Source organism: Trachypithecus francoisi, unplaced genomic scaffold, assembly GCF_009764315.1.
Source record: "Trachypithecus francoisi isolate TF-2019V2 unplaced genomic scaffold, Tfra_2.0 Lachesis_group11, whole genome shotgun sequence".
Taxonomy (NCBI): domain Eukaryota; kingdom Metazoa; phylum Chordata; class Mammalia; order Primates; family Cercopithecidae; genus Trachypithecus; species Trachypithecus francoisi.
The window spans coordinates 21,803,105-21,819,346 of NW_022681456.1; the positions used below are offsets into that span (position 1 = coordinate 21,803,105).

The 16,242-nt window shown below is 47.2% G+C and overlaps 1 pseudogene; it reads right to left on the minus strand.

Annotated features, from left to right (window-relative positions):
• Positions 1 to 856: 856 nt before the first annotated feature.
• On the minus strand, positions 857 to 5,498 carry LOC117090966 (annotated as a pseudogene).
• Between the last annotated feature and the right edge of the window lie 10,744 nt (positions 5,499 to 16,242).

Here is a 16,242-nt window from a genome sequence, read left to right on the forward strand (position 1 = left end):
TGTTTTGGAATGGTCAATGCTTCTAATTATCAAAGTAAAGGTGAAAAATAAGTTTTGGAACTTGATAGAGGTGGTAGCTTCATAATGTTGTGAATGTACTAAATGCTGCTGAATTGTTCACTTTATTTATTTACGTATTTATTTCAAGATGGGGTCTCGCTCCATCACCCAGGCTGGAGTGCGGTGGAGCAATCATGGCTCACTGCAGCCTTCAACCCCTGGACTCAAGCAATCCTCCCACCTCAGCCTCCTGAGTAGCTTGGAATACAGGTGCCTGCCACCCAGACCAGCTGTTTTTTGGGGGGTGCCAATTTTAAATAGTTTCATTTAAGACATTGCATTTTCCACTTACAATACAGTGCTTATAAACTACAATGTTACTTTCTTCCCCTGTGCACATGTTCCATATAAGTGTTGAGAATGTTCAGTAATTTAGCAGCTCGACTTTATTTATTTATTTATTTAATTTATTGAGATGGAGTCCCACTCTGTCACCTATGCTGGAGTGCAGTGGTGTAATCTCTGCTCACTGCAACCTCCACCTCCCGGGTTCAGGTGATTCTTCTGCCTCAGCCTTCCGAGTAGCCAGGATTATAGGTGTGCACCACCATGCCCAGCTAATTTTTGTATTTTTAGTAGAGACAGGGTTTCACCATGTTGGCCAGGCTAATCTCGAACTCCTGACCTCAAGTGATTCACCTGTCTCAACCTCCCAAAGTGCTGAGATTACAGCTGTGAGCTACTACGCCCAGCCCCTAGCAGCTCAGCATTAAAACTGCCACATAATTTGTTACAAATTTGGGTTCTTCAGTGTTTTAGCTATGTGGAATCATGTGATCTTTATACTGGGGTTGGCTTAATCAACCTCTTAAATGGTTGTCCCTGAGGAAGTACCACTAGAGGGAGGAGCTCCATTACCAGGGACTCCCCCAGGTGAGCCTCCTGGCGGTCCTCCAGCACTTGGGTCCAGCTTGGTAATGATGGGGTTGCAGTCTTTCTCCAGCTCTTTCTGCTGATGTTCAATTTCTTCCTTGTCTGCCATCTGATTCTTATGAAGCCAGTTGATAATTTCATTACAGTTGTCAAGAATCTTCTGTTTGTCCTCACCATTAATCTTGCCTTGAATTTTCTCATCTTCAACGGTGGCTTTCCTGTTGAATGCATTGGATTCAAGTGAATTCTTGACCCTCTGCTTCTCATCTTTAGCTTTGTACTGCTCATCTTCCTGGACCATACGCTCAATGTCCTCCTTGCTCAAACGGCCCTTCGTTAGGTCAAACGGTCATTCATTAGTGATAGTAATCTTGTTCTTTTTTCCTGTACTATTTTTTGTTTTTTGAGACATTGCTCTGTTGCCCAGGCTAGAGTGTAGTGGTGCAAACTCGGCTCATTGCAGCTTCGACTTCCTGGGCTCAAGTGATCCTTCTGCCTCAGCATCCCCAAGTAGCTGAGACTACAGGTGCACCCTATCATACCTGGCCAATTTTTTTGTATTTTTTTGTAGAGATGGGGTTTCACTATTGTTGCTCAGGATGGTCTCAAACTCCTGGGCTCAAGTAATCCACTTGCCTCAGCCTCTCAACATGCTAGGATTACAGGTGTGAGCCACCACACCCAGCTTCCTGTACTTTTGTCCAGAGCAGAGACACTGAGGATGTCTCTGACATTAGTGTCAAGTGACTTCAGTGTGAGGAACACTGTCACACTGTCACAGGAGGTATGCCCATGAGTTCAAACTTGCCAAGCAGGCTGTTATCCTTGCTCATGGCACGCTGGCCTTCATAAACCTGAGTAAGCATGGCAGGCTGGCTGCCAGGGCAGGTAGTGAAGGTCTGTATCTGCTTGGTAGGAATGGAAGTATTATGCTTAACAAGGACTGTCGTGACTCAGCCAGCAGTTTCAATGAAAGGGAAAGAGGAGTGACATCCAGGAGCAATGAGTCTTGAATGTTTTCTGGTTTGTCTCCAGATCAGATGGCTGCCTGGGTAGCTGGATCGTAAGCAACAGCTTCATCAGGGTCAATGCTCCTATGCAGTTTGGTTTGTTTTTTTGAGACAGAGTCTCGTACTGTTGCCCACGCTGGAGTGCAGTGGCACAATCATGGCCCACTGCAGTGTCAACCTCCTGGGCCCAAGTGATCCTCCCAGCTCAGCCTCCCAAACTGTTGGGATTACAGGCATGAGCCACCATGCCCAGCCTTCAGTTCTTTTCTATTGAAGAAGTCTTGGGCGAGCTCTGAATCTTGCAGTTAGAAGCTGAACCAGCAACCAGGGTGATGTCATGAATCTGTGACTTGTCTGGTTTGGCATCTCGAAGGGCTTCTTCTACGGGTCCAGGATGCCATGGAACAGGTCAGCATTCAATTCTTCAAATCAGGCATGGAACAGGTCAATATTCAATTCTTCGAATCGGGCATGGAACAGGTCAATATTCAATTCTTCGAATCGGGCATGGAACAGGTCAATATTCAATTCTTCGAATCGGGCATGGAACAGGTCATATTCAATTCTTCGAATCGGGCATGGAACAGGTCAATATTCAATCTTCGAATCGGGCATGGAACAGGTCAATATTCAATTCTTCGAATCGGGCATGGAACAGGTCAATATTCAATTCTTCGAATCGGGCATGGAACAGGTCAATATTCAATTCTTCGAATCGGGCATGGAACAGGTCAATATTCAATTCTTCGAATCGGGCATGGAACAGGTCAATATTCAATTCTTCGAATCGGGCATGGAACAGGTCAATATTCAATTCTTCGAATCGGCATGGAACAGGTCAATATTCAATTCTTCGAATTGGGCATGGAACAGGTCAATATTCAATTCTTCGAATCGGGCATGGTAATGGAGGTATAGATGTCGATTCCTGCCTAGAAAGAATCAGTCTCAATTCTGGCCTGGGTGCTGGAAGAGAGAGGATGCTTTGCACCTTCACAAGCTGCATGAAGGCGTGGGGGCAGCTCTTTTTTTTTTTTCTTTTTGAGACAGAGTCTCCCTCTGTCACCCAGGCTGGAGTGCAGTGGCCTGATCTCTGCTCACTGCAATCTCTGCCTCCCAGGTTCAAGCAATTTTCGTGCCTCAGCCTCCTTAGTAGCTGGGATTACGGGCACCCATCGCTACGCCTGGCTAATTTTTTTACAATTTTTTTTTTGAGATGGAGTCTTGCTCCTGTCACCCATGCTGGAGTGCAATGATGCGATCTTGGCTCACTGCAACCTCTGCCTCCTGGGTTCAAGTGATTCTCTTACCTCAGCCTCCCAAGTAGCTGGGATTTCAGGTGCCTGCCACCACACTCAGCTAATTTTTTTTTTTTTTTTTTTTGAGACAGAGTATCGCTCTGTCACCCAGGCTGGAGTGCAGTGGCCGGATCTCAGCTCACTGCAAGCTCCGCCTCCCGGGTTCACGCCATTCTCCTGCCTCAGCCTCCCGAGTAGCTGGGACTACAGGCGCCGCCACCTCGCCCGGCTAGTTTTTTGTATTTTTAGTAGAGACGGGGTTTCACCGTGTTAGCCAGGATGGTCTTGATCTCCTGACCTCGTGATCCGCCCGTCTCGGCCTCCCAAAGTGCTGGGATTACAGGCTTGAGCCACCGCGCCCGGCTTTTTTTTTTTTTTTTGAGACAGAGTCTCGCTCTGTCGTTCAGGCTGGAGTGCAGTGGCTCACTGCAACCTCCGCCTCCCAGGTTCAAGCAATTCTTCTGCCTCAGCTTCCTGAGTAGCTGCGACTACAGGTGCCCACCACCATGCCCGGCTAATTTTTTGTATTTTTAGTAGAGTCAGGGTTTCATCATGTTAGCCAGGATTGTCTTGATCTCCTGACCTCGTGATCCACCCGCCTCGGCCTCCCTAAGTGCTGGGATTATAGGCATAAGCCCCTGTGCCCAGCCACACCTGGCTAACTTTTGAACTTTTGTATTTTTAGTAGAGATGGGGTTTTACCATGTTGGCCAGACTGGTCTCGAACTCCTGACCTCAAGTAATCCATCTGCTTTGGCCTCCCAAAGTACTGAGATTACAGGCATAAGCCACCATGCTCAGCCAGCTCTCCTGTTCTCACTGAGGTCCTTCTTATGCTTGCACGTGAGCTCAGCAGTGCAACGGCTGTCCATTTGGTTGCAAAGTCTTCTCCACCTTCTCCAGCTGTAGATTTGACCTCAAAAATTTCATCCTCAATAGTGAGGACTGACACTTCAAAAGTGCCACCTCCTGCACGCCTATAGTCCTGCTACTCAGGAGGCAAAAGTGGGAGGCTCTCTTGATCCCAGGAGGTTGAGACCAGCCTGGGCAACATAGTGAGACCTCATCTCTACAAAAAATTAACAAATTAGCTGGGCATGGTGGCAAACACCTGTAGTCCCAGCTATTCGGGAGGCTGAGGTGGGAGGATCACTTGAGCTCAGGAGAGCAATGTTGCAGTGAGCCAAGATCGTGCCACTGCACTCCAGCCTGTGTGACAGAATGAGACTGTGTCTCAAAAAATAAAGTAAGAATAAGACAAAATAAATAATAAATAATAAATAAAATAAAATAAAGTGCTACCTCCCAGGTCAAAGATCAGCACATTTCTTTCAGCTCCAACCTTTTGGTTGAAGCCAGAAGCAATAGCAGCAGCAGTTGGCTTGTTGATAATTCTAAGTCCATTGAGACAGCAATAGTTCTAGCATCTTTTTGGTAGCCTGATGCTGAGTCATTAAAGTAGGCTGGCCCTGTGAGCACAGCATTGGTAACAGTCTTCCCAAGGTAGGTTTCTGCAATTTCCTTCATCTTTGTCACAACCATAGGGGACACCTCTGGATAGAAGCTTTTTTTTTTTTTTTTTTTTTGAGACGGAGTTTCGCTCTGTCGCCCAGGCTGGAGTGCAGTGGCCGGATCTCAGCTCACTGCAAGCTCCGCCTTCCGGGTTTACGCCATTCTCCTGCCTCAGCCTCCCAAGTAGCTGGGACTACAGGCGCCCGCCACCTCGCCCGGCTAGTTTTCTGTATTTTTTAGTAGAGACGGGGTTTCACCGTGTTAGCCAGGATGGTCTGGGTCTCCTGACCTCGTGATCCGCCCGTCTCGGCCTCCCAAAGTGCTGGGATTACAGGCTTGAGCCACTGCGCCCGGCCAGAAGCTTTTTGTTTTGAGCGTTCTATTGCCCAGGTTGGAGTGCAGTAGCGCGATCATGACTCACTGCAGCCTTGACGTCCCAGGTTCAAGTGATCCTCCCTCCTCAGCCTCCTAAGTAGCTGAGACTAGAGGTGCATGCTACCACACCTGGCTAATTTTTGTATTTTTAGTACAGACAGGGTTTCAGCATGTTGCCCAGGCTGGTCTCGAACTCCTGGGCTCAAGCAATCCACCCACCTCAGCCTGTCAAAGTGCTGGGATAACAGGCGTGAGCCACCACACCTGGCCTGAAGCTTTTTGTTTTTCCCTTGTTCTCTCCTTGGACCTTGGGCCTGCCAGCATCACTCACCACCATGAAGGGGCAGTGCTTCATATCAGACCAGACAATAGCATGATCAAATCCACATCCAATAAGACGTTGGCCATCAAAAACTGTGTTGTTGGGGTTCATTGCAACTTGACTCTTTATGGCATCACCAATCAATCGTTCAGTAGCCACAAAGGTGGCATAGCTTGGAGTGGTTTGGTTTCCCCAATCATTGACAATTAACTTTACCTTTTTGTGCTGGACAATATGCACACAAGAGTTGGTGGTGGCAAGATCAACACTAGATGCAGGTCCCTTAGAAAATGGTTGCTGGCCGGGCGCGGTGGCTCAAGCCTGTAATCCCAGCACTTTGGGAGGCCGAGACGGGCGGATCACGAGGTCAGGAGATCGAGACCATCCTGGCTAACACGGTGAAACCCCGTCTCTACTAAAAAAATACAAAAAATTAGCCGGGCGAGATGGCGGGCGCCTGTAGTCCCAGCTACTGGGGAGGCTGAGGCGAGAGAATGGCGTAAACCCGGGAGGCGGAGCTTGCAGTGAGCTGAGATCCGGCCACTGCACTCCAGCCTGGGCGACAGAGCGAGACTCCGTCTCAAAAAAAAAAAAAAGAAAATGGTTGCTGGCATGCAGGCCTGGCTCGGATTGTGAAGAGAGACACATGAACCCTAAAAGCAGTGGCCATATTCAATGAGACTCTAATTAAAAAAAAAAAATTTAGGGCCAGGCACGGTGGCTCACGCCTGTAATCCCAGCACTTTGGGAGGCCGAGTCGGGCAGATCATGAGGTCAGGAGATCGAGACCATCCTGGCTAACACGGTGAAACCCTGTCTCTACTAAAAATACAAAAAATTAGCCAGGTGCGGTGGCAGGCACCTGTAGTCCCAGCTACACGGGAGGCTGAGGCAGGAGAATGCCGTGAACCCGGGAGGCGGAGCTTGCAGTGAGCCGAGACTGTGCCACTGCACTTCAGCCTGGATGACACAGCGAGACTCTGTCTCAAAAAAAAAAAAAAAAAAAAAAAAAATTGGAGAGATGGGATCTCACTGTATTGCCCAGGCTGGTCTCTAGCTCCTGGGCTCAAAGTGATCCTTCTGCCTTGGCCTCCCGAAGTGTTAGGATTACAGGTGTGAGCCACCATGCCTGGCCCTAAATTATTCATTTTAAAATGGTTAACTTTTTGTTTTGTGAATTTTACCTTAATTAAAAAAAATGAATAAAAGGAATCCCCCACACCCAAACCCCCCCAAAAAAGCCAGGCTCATGCTCTCTGATTTCTGCCTCCTTCACCCAGGTCAACCTTTGACTCCAGCACCAGGGGCTCTGAGAACCAAGATTCGCAGGCGCCCTGGAATTTCCCCCACATTGAGGCCCATATGTCCATATGCCTGGCATTTTCCTTTCCTGGTGAATGTCTAGACTTGGGGACACTCCACCTTGCCCTTCCTGCCCTGGGAATGATGCCAGTGTTAGTGTTGGCCCAGAATCCAGGGGCTCCACTGATGCTGCCTGGTAGCCTTCTCCCTCCACATCTTCCCTCTGCACTGGCTTCACTATCAGGCAGGCTCTGCTCCTCCCACTTAACAGGGTCTCAGGTCTGAGCCTGGCTGGCCAGGCATGGGTCACATGTCCATCCTTGAACCCCTCATCATAGCCAGGGGCACAGACCGCTCTGATTGCTCAGGCAGCGGGAATGGGCAACATGCCTTCCATGGAACTCTGTGTGTGTGTGTGTGTGTGTGTGTGTGTGTGTGTGTCTTTCTGGGGGTACCACACATCTAATCTCCAAGGTCCACACAGCCTGTCTCCCCTGAACAGAGTGAAGCCCAGAGCAGGGAGGGGCTTCCCTAGGATCACACAGCCAAGAGTCCCTGACCTGACCAGGCATTCATTTCCCCATGCCGTGGGTCAAAGGCTCAGGGACCTTCTCTCTGACTGTGACCAACAACAGATTGAGCCAGGGCAGACCTGTGAAATGTGAGGCATACACAAAGTACGGGATCTGAGTTTGCTGACAGCATGGTAGAAGTGGATAAGAGGTCTTGGGGAAGGGGACAGGGTGTGGGAAGCTCAGTGGGAAACCCTACCCTGCTAGAACATCCATAGCCAGGGCTGGGCTGGGAGCCTGCCTTCCCATGAGAAGGTGGGACTGTCTTTTTGTGGGTACTCTCTTCATCTAATAAGCACTTAGCGAAGATCTGCTGTGTGCCATGTGCTAGGAACATGGCAGTGCTAAAACAAAAGCCTCAGCTTTCATGGAGATTACATCCCAGAGGTGTGCTCCATTCATCCCACAAGCATTTACTGAGCACCTACTGTGTGCTAGGTATGGAGACAGGTGTTGGAGATCTGGTGGTGGTCAAGAAGATAAAGACTCCTGTGTTCATGGACACCAAACAGATAAATAGACAAGAAACTTCTCAGGCAGTGATGAGAGCTGTGGAGAAAATGAAATCAGCAAGGGTTGGCAATGATGGGGGTGGCCATAGAGCAGGTAGTCAAGGAGGTCTTCCTAGAAGAGGTGATGTTGGTTATTTCACATGTAATGAGTCTCTCTGCATGTTTAAAACCAAACTTATACTCTTTTCTCTGAATCCTGGTCCTGTCCCCCTGCTCAAGTTGCTGAGATGTTCAGACCAGGAACCTGGCCACTGCCTCGATTCTTCCCATCCCTTCACCTCCCACTTCTAACTTGTGACCATATTGTACAGTTTTTCATAGCTGTTCCCTTTTCCAAGCCACCATCATCTTTCACTTGGACCCAGTCAGCATCTTTTGCTTAGAATCTCAATGTTTGGGAGGCATCCAGGTTGTTGCATGTACTTCTTCTTCTTTTTTTTTTTGAGATGGAGTTTCGCTCTTGCTGCCCAGGCTAGAGTGCAAAGGCGCGATCTCGGCTCACTGCAACCTCTGCCTCCTGGGTTCAAGCCATTCTCCTGTCTCAGCCTCCCGAGCAGCTGGGATTACAGGCATGCGCCACCACACTCGGTTAATTTTGTATTTTTAGTAGAGACAGGGTTTCTCCATGTTGGTCAGGCTGGTCTCAAACTTCCAACCTCAGGTGATCTGTTTGCCTCAGCCTCCCAAAGTGCTGGGATTACAGGCATGAGCCACCGTGCCTGGCCTCTTCTTCTTTTTTTTTTTTTTTGAGACAGGGTCTCATTCTGCCACCCAGGCTGGAGTACAGTGGCATGATCACAGCTCACTGCAGCTTCAACCTCCTGGGCTCAGGCAATCCTCCCACCTCAGCCCCTCAGTACCGGGAACCACAGGTATGTGTCACCAAGCCTGGCTAATATTTTTATTATTTGTAGAGATGGGGGGGGTCTCCCTATGTTGCCCAGGCTGATCTTGAACTCCTGAGCTCAAACAATCCTCCTCCCTTGGGCTCCCAAAGTGCTAGGATTATAGGTGTGAGACACTGTGCCCAGCCGCTTTCCTTTTTTTAATTGTGGAAAAATACACATAACATAAAACTTATACCATTTTATCCTGGATCTGGTTTGGTGTTTGACAAACACACACACATACACACACACACACCACCCCCCCACACCCCCCCTCTGATTTTAACCATTCTAAACTGCTAAACTGTACAGTTCAATGGCATTAAGTACATTCACTTTGTTGGGCAACTATCATCATTATCTAGTTCCAGAACTTTTTCATCCCTGCAAATGGAAACCTTGTGCTGGTTGGCAGTTACTCCTTACCTACCAACCCTGGGCAACCATGAATATTTCTTGCTCTATGGATTTCTCTCTCCTGGTTATTTGTTTTGTTTTGTTTTGAGACAGAGTCTCGCTTTGTCACCCTGTCTGGAGTGTAGTGGCACAATCTTGGCTCACTGCAACCTCCACCTCCTAGGTTCAAGCGATTCTCCTGCCTCAGCCTCCCGAGTAGCTGGGACTACAGGCACATGCCACCATGCCCAGCTAATTTTTGTATTTTTAGTAGAGGCAGGGTTTCACCATGTTGGCCAGGCTGGTCTCGAACTCCTGACCTCAGGTGATCTGCCCACCTTGGCCTCTCAAAGTGCTGGGATTATAGGCGTGAGCCGTTGTGCCTGGCTCTCCTGGTTATTTAATGTCAATGAAAACTTTATTTCTTTTCATGGCTAAGCACTATTCCATCATATGGATGTACCATAATTTGTTTCTCCATGTATCTGTGGATGAACATTTGAATTGTTGCTAGTTTCTGGTATTTCTGGATAAGGTTGCTATGAATAGTCATATACAGGTCTTTGTGTGATCATGTTTTCATTTTCTTTTTGGTAAGTACTTTGGAGTGGGATTACTGGTGAGTTTCTGTTCATTTTTTTTGAGACAGAGTGTCGTTCTCTCATCCAGGCTGGAGTGCAGTGGTGCAATTTTGGCTAACTGCAACCTCCACCTCCCAGGTTCAAACAACTCTTCTGCCTCAGGCTCCCAAGTAGCTGGGACTATAGGCACACGCCACCATGCCTGGCTAATTTTTGTATTTTCAGTAAAGATGGGGTTTTGCCATATTGATCAGGCTGGTCTCGATCCTGACCTCAGGTAATCCACTCGTCTTGGCCTCCCGAAGTGCTGGGATTACAGGTGTGAGATACTGCACCCGGCCTTTTTATTTTTATTTTTTGAGACAGAGTCTTGCTCCGTCACCCAGGCTGGAGTGCAGTGGTGTGATCTCAGCTTACTGCAACTTCCACCTCCCAGATTCAAGCAATTCTCCTGCCTCAGCCTCCCAAGTAGCTGGGATTACAGGTGCCTGCCCCCAGGCCCAGCTACTTTTTGTATTTTTAGTAGAGACGGGTTTCACCATGTTGACCAGGCTGGTCTCAAACTCCTGACCTCAGGTGAATCCACCCACCTTGGCCTCCCGTAGTGCTGAGATTACAGGTATGAGCCACCTTGCCTGGCCGAGTTTCTGTTCATTTTTACAAGAAATTGCCAATTCGCTTTCCAGAGTGGTTATACCATTCTACCTTCCCATCAGCGTATGGAAGTTCGGTTGTTCCACATCCTCACCAGCACTTGGTGTTGTCAGTCTTTTTAATTTTGGCCTTTCTAACTGGAACATGGTATTAGCTCATTTGGTTTCAATTTGCATTTCTCTGATGTGTAATGACACTGGGCATCTTTTCATTGCTTATTAGCCAGTATATCATATTATAGCTTTTTTTTTTTTGAGACGGAGTCTCATTTTGTCGCCCAGGCTGGAGTACAGTGGTGCCATCTTGGCTCACTGCAAGCTCTGCCTCCCAGGTTCATGCCATTCTTCTGCCTCAGCCTCCTGAGTAGCTGTGAGTATGGGCGTATGCTACCAAACCCAGTTACTTTTTGTATTTTTAGTAGAGACGGGGTTTCACTGTGTTAGCCAGGATGGTCTCTATCTCCTGATCCACCCGTCTCAGCCTCCCAAAGTGCTGGGATTACAGGCTTGAGCCACCGCGCCTGGCCCATAGATTTTTATAAAATATCCAGCCACCGCACTCCAGCCTGGGTGACAGAGCAAGACTCCGTCTCAAAAAAAAAAAAAAAAAAAAGATTGAGAAAAAAAAAAAAAATCTATTAAAACCTTTGTCCTGGGCCAGGCGTGGTGGCTCACACCTGTAATTCCAGCACTTCAGGAGGCCGAGGTGGGAGGATTGCTTGAGTGTAGGAGTTTGAGACCAGCCTGGGCAACATGGTAAAACTCCATCTCAACCAAAAATACAAAAAAAAAAAAAAAAAAAAACTAAAGAGCTTTTGCACAGCAAAAGAAACTACCATCAGAGTGAACAGGCAACCTACAGAATGGGAGAAAATTTTTGCAACCCACTCATCTGACAAAGGGCTAATATCCAGAATCTACAAAGAACTCAAACAAATATACAAGAAAAAAACAAACAACCCCATCAAAAAGTGGGGAAAGGATATGAACAGACATTTCTCAAAAGAAGACATCCATACAGCCAACAGACACATGAAAAAATGCTCATCATCACTGGCCATCAGAGAAATGCAAATCAAAACCACAATGAGATACCATCTCATACCAGTCAGAATGGCAATCATTAAGAAGTCAGGAAACAACAGGTGTTGGAGAGGATGTGGAGAAATAGGAACACTTTTATACTGTTGGTGGGATTGTAAACTAGTTCAACCATTATGGAAAACAGTATGGCGATTCCTCAAGGATCTAGAACTAGATGTACCATATGACCCAGCCATCCCACTACTGGGTATATACCCAAAGGATTATAAATTACTCTACTACAAAGACACATGCACACGTATGTTTATTGCGGCACTATTCACAATAGCAAAGACTTGGAATCAACCCAAATGTCCATCTGTGACAGACTGGATTAAGAAAATGTGGCACATATACACCATGGAATACTATGCAGCCATCAAAAAGGATGAGTTTGCATCCTTTGTAGGGACATGGATGCAGCTGGAAACCATCATTCTTAGCAAACTATCACAAGAAGAGAAAACCAAACACCGCATGTTCTCACTCATAGGTGGGAACTGAACAATGAGATCACTTGGACTGGGGAAGGGGAACATCACACACTGGGGCCTATCATGGGGAGGGGGGAGGAGGGAGGGATTGCATTGGGGAGTTATACATGATATAAATGATGAATTGATGGGTGCTGACGAGTTGATGGGTGCAGCACACCAACATGGCACAAGTATACATATGTAACAAACCTGCACGTTATGTACATGTACCCTAGAACTTAAAGTATAATTTAAAAAAATAAATAAATTAAAAAAAAAAATTAGCCAGGCATGGTGCCGCACACCTGTAGTCCCAGCTACTTGAGAGGCTGACATGGGAGGATGGTTTGAGCCTGAGAGGCAGAGGTTGTAGTGAGCAGAGATCGTGCCACTGCACTCTAGCCTGGGCAACAGGACCAAACCCTATCTCAAACACAAACACACACACACACAAATATTTTGCCTGTCTTCAGATTGGGTTGCTTTTCTTATTATTGGGTTGTAAGACTTCATTATATAGCTCTGGCATTTAGATTCTGTCAGATATATATATCAAGAAAAATTTTTTTTTCAGGTGGTGGCTTATCTTTTTGTTTCTCTGATGGTATCTTTCCTTTTCCTTTTCCTTTCCCTTTCCCTTTTCCTTCCTTCCTTCCTCCTTCCCTCTCTCTCCCTTTTTTAACAGGTTTTAAAAACAACCTTTATCTTTTTTAAAGTCAATATGGGCCAGGTGCGGTGGCTTATACCTGTAACCCTAACACTTTGTGAGGGCGAGGCTGGCAGATCACCTGAAGTCAGGAGGTCAAGACCAGCATGGCCAACATGGCAAAACTCCGTCTCTACTAAAAATACAAAAATTAGCCAGGCATGGTGGCACACACCTGTAGTCCCAGCTACTCAGGAGGCTGAGGCAGGAGAAATGCTTGAACCCAGAAGGCAGAGGTTGCAGTGAGCCGAGATTGCACTCCGGCCTGGCCAACAGGGCAAAATCCTGTCTCAAAAAAACAAAACAAAACAAAAAACCCCAAACTTACTGAAGTCCAATTTTTAATGTTTTCTAGTTTATGCTCTTTGAATCTTAACAAATCTTTATCCTAAAGTTGTAAAGATTTTCTATTTTTTATTTTATTATTTTTATTTCCTTTTTTTTTTGAGACGGAGTCTTGCCCTGTGGCCCAGGCTGGAATGCAATGGCGCGATCTTGGCTCACTGCAACCTGCACCTCCCAGGTACAAGTGATTCTCCTGCCTCAGCCTCCTGAGTAGGTGGGATTACAGGCATGTGCCACCATGCCTGGCTAATTTTTTGTATTTTTTTTGAGACGGAGTTTCGCTCTGTCACCCAGGCTGGAGTGCAGTGGCGCAATCTCAGCTACTGCAACCTTCGCCTCCTGGGTTCAAGCAGTTCTCCTGCCTCAGCCTCTCAAGTAGCTGGGACTACAGGTGCACGCCACTATGCCTGGCTAATTTTTTGTATTTTTAATAGAGACGGGGTTTCAGCATATTGGTAAGGTTGGTCTCGAACTCCTGACCTCAGGCGATCCACCCGCCTTGGCCTCCCAAAATGTTGGGATTACAGGCATAAGCTACTGTGCCCGGCCCAATTTTTTGTATCTTTAGTAGAGACGAGGCTTCACCACGTTGGCCAGGCTAGTCTCAAACTCCCAACCTCGTGATCTGCCCGCCTCAGCCTCCCAAAGTGCTGGGATTACAGGCATGAGCCATCGTGCCCAATCTTATTTACTTATTTTTTAGAGATAGGGTCTCATTCTGTTCTCCAGGCTGGGGTGCAGTGGCGTGATCCTAGTTCACTGCAGCCTTGACCTCCTGGGCTCAAGTGATCCTCCTGCCTCAGCTTCCTGAGTAGCTGGGACTACAGGCATGTGCCACCACACCCAGCTAATTAAAAAACATTTTTTTTTTTTTTGAGATGGAGTCTTGCTTTGTCGCCCAGGTTGGAGTGCAGTGGTGCATCTCGGCTCACTGCAAGCTCCGCCTCCCGGGTTCACGCCATTCTCCTGCCTCAGCCTCCTGAGTAGCTGGGACTACAGGCGCCCGCCACCTCGCCCGGCTAATTTTTTGTATTTTTAGTAGAGACAGGGTTTCACCATGTTAGCCAGGATGGTCTCGATCTCCTGACCTCGTGATCCGCCCGCCTTGGCCTCCCAAAGTGCTAGGATTACATGCGTGAGCCACCACGCTCGGCGTTAAAAAACATTTTTTTTTAAGAGATAGATTCTTACTATTTTGCCCAGGCTGGTCACAAACTCAGGAGATCCTTCCAACTTGCTTGGCCTCCCAAAGTGCTGGGATTACAGGTGTGAGCCATTGTGCCCAGCTGCCCCTATTTTCTTTTAGAGATTTTAGAGTTTAGCTTTTATGTGTAAGAGTTTGATTTATTTTGAGTTAATTTTTATGTATGGCATGAGGTAAATATCAAGGCTATTTTTTTCTATATGAATATCCAGCTCAATTTGATGAAAAGACTAATCTGGATTTTTCCCTTCAAATCTCCATTTTTCCCATTACTTAGGTCCAAAAGTTGAGAGTCCTTTTCATTTTTATTTTTTATTTTTTTGTAGAGACGAGGTTCCACCCATCTCGGCCTCCCAAAGTTCTGGGACTGCTGGTATGAGCCACTGTGTCCAGCCCTGGGTAATATTTTTATTATTTGTAGAGATGGGGTCTCTCCCTGTGTTGCCCAAGCTGGTCTCAAACTCCCAGGCTCAAGTGATCCTCCTGCCTCGGCTTCCCAAAGTTCTGGGATTACAGGTGTGAGCCAGCATACGTGGCCCTGGAATTACTCTTTTTTTTTTTTTTTTGAGATGGAGTTTTGCTCTGTGGCCTGGGCTGAAGTGCAGTGGGGCTCACTGCATCTCAGCTCACTGCATCCTCCGCCTCCCAGGTTTAAGCAATTCTCTGCCTCAGCCTCCCGAGTAGCTGGGATTACAGGCGCCCACCACCACGCCCGGCTAATTTTTTTTTGTATTTTTAGTAGAGACGGGGTTTCACCATCTTGGCCAGGCTGATCTTGAACTCCTGACCTTGTGATCTACCTGCCTCGGCCTCCCAAAGTGCTGGGATTACAGGCGTGAACCACCGCGCCCGGCCCATGGAGTTATTCTTAACTCCTTTTCTTCCTTTCTCTTGTAGCAGGACGAGCTGCAGACAAAACTCCTCAGACACTGAGTTAAAGAAGGAAGGGGTTTATTCGGCCAGGGACATCGAAAAGACTTCTGTCTCAAGAGCCGAGCCCCCCAAATGAGCAATTCCTGTCCCTTTTAAGGGTTCACAACTCTAAGGGGGTGCTTGTGAGAGGGTCGTGATTGATTGAGCAAGCAGGGGTACGTGACTGGGGGCTGCATGCACTGGTAATTACATCGGAACAAAACAAGAGGGATTTTCACAGTGCATTTCTATACAATGTCTGTAATCTATAGATAACATAACCGATTAGGTCAGGAGTCGATCTTTAACTACGAGGCCCAGGGTGCACCGGGCTGTCTGCCTGTGGATTTCATTTCTGCCTTTTAGTTTTTACTTATTCTTTCTTTGGAGGCAGAAATTGGGCATAAGATGATATGAGGGGTGGTCTCCTCCCTTACTCTCTCTCTGTCTCTCATTTCCCACATGCAACATATCAGCAAATCTTACACATATCTTAAATATATATTAATATGGTGTAGCTGTGTCCCCACTGAAATCTCAGCTTGAATTGTATCTCCCAGAATTCCCAAGTGTTGTGGGAGGGACCCTGGGGGAGGTCATTGAATCATGGGGGCCAGTCTTTCCCATGTTATTCTCATGATAGTGAATAAGTCTCATAATATCTGATGGGTTTATAAGGGGTTTCTACTTTTGCTTCTTCCTCATTTTCTCCTGCTGCCACCATGTAACAAGTGCCTTTCGCCTCCCACTATGATTCTGAGGCCTCTGCAGCCACATGGAACTGTAAGTCCAATTAAACCTCTTTTTGGCTGGGCGCGGTGGCTCACGCCTGTAATCCCAGCACTTTGGGAGGCAGAGGCGGGTGGATCAAGAGGTCAGGAGTTTGACACTTGGACACAGGATGGGGAACATTACACACTGGGGCCTGTCGTGGGGTAGGGGAAGCGGGGAGGGATAGCATTAGGAGATATACCTAATGTAAATGATGAGTTAATGGGTGAAGCACACCAACATGGCACATGTATACATATGTAACAAACCTGCACGTTGTGCACATGTACCCTAGAACTTAAAGTATAATAATAATAATAAGAAGAAGAATAAAGAGATCAGGAGTTCAAGACCAACCTGGCCAACATGGTGAAACTCCATCTCTATTAAAA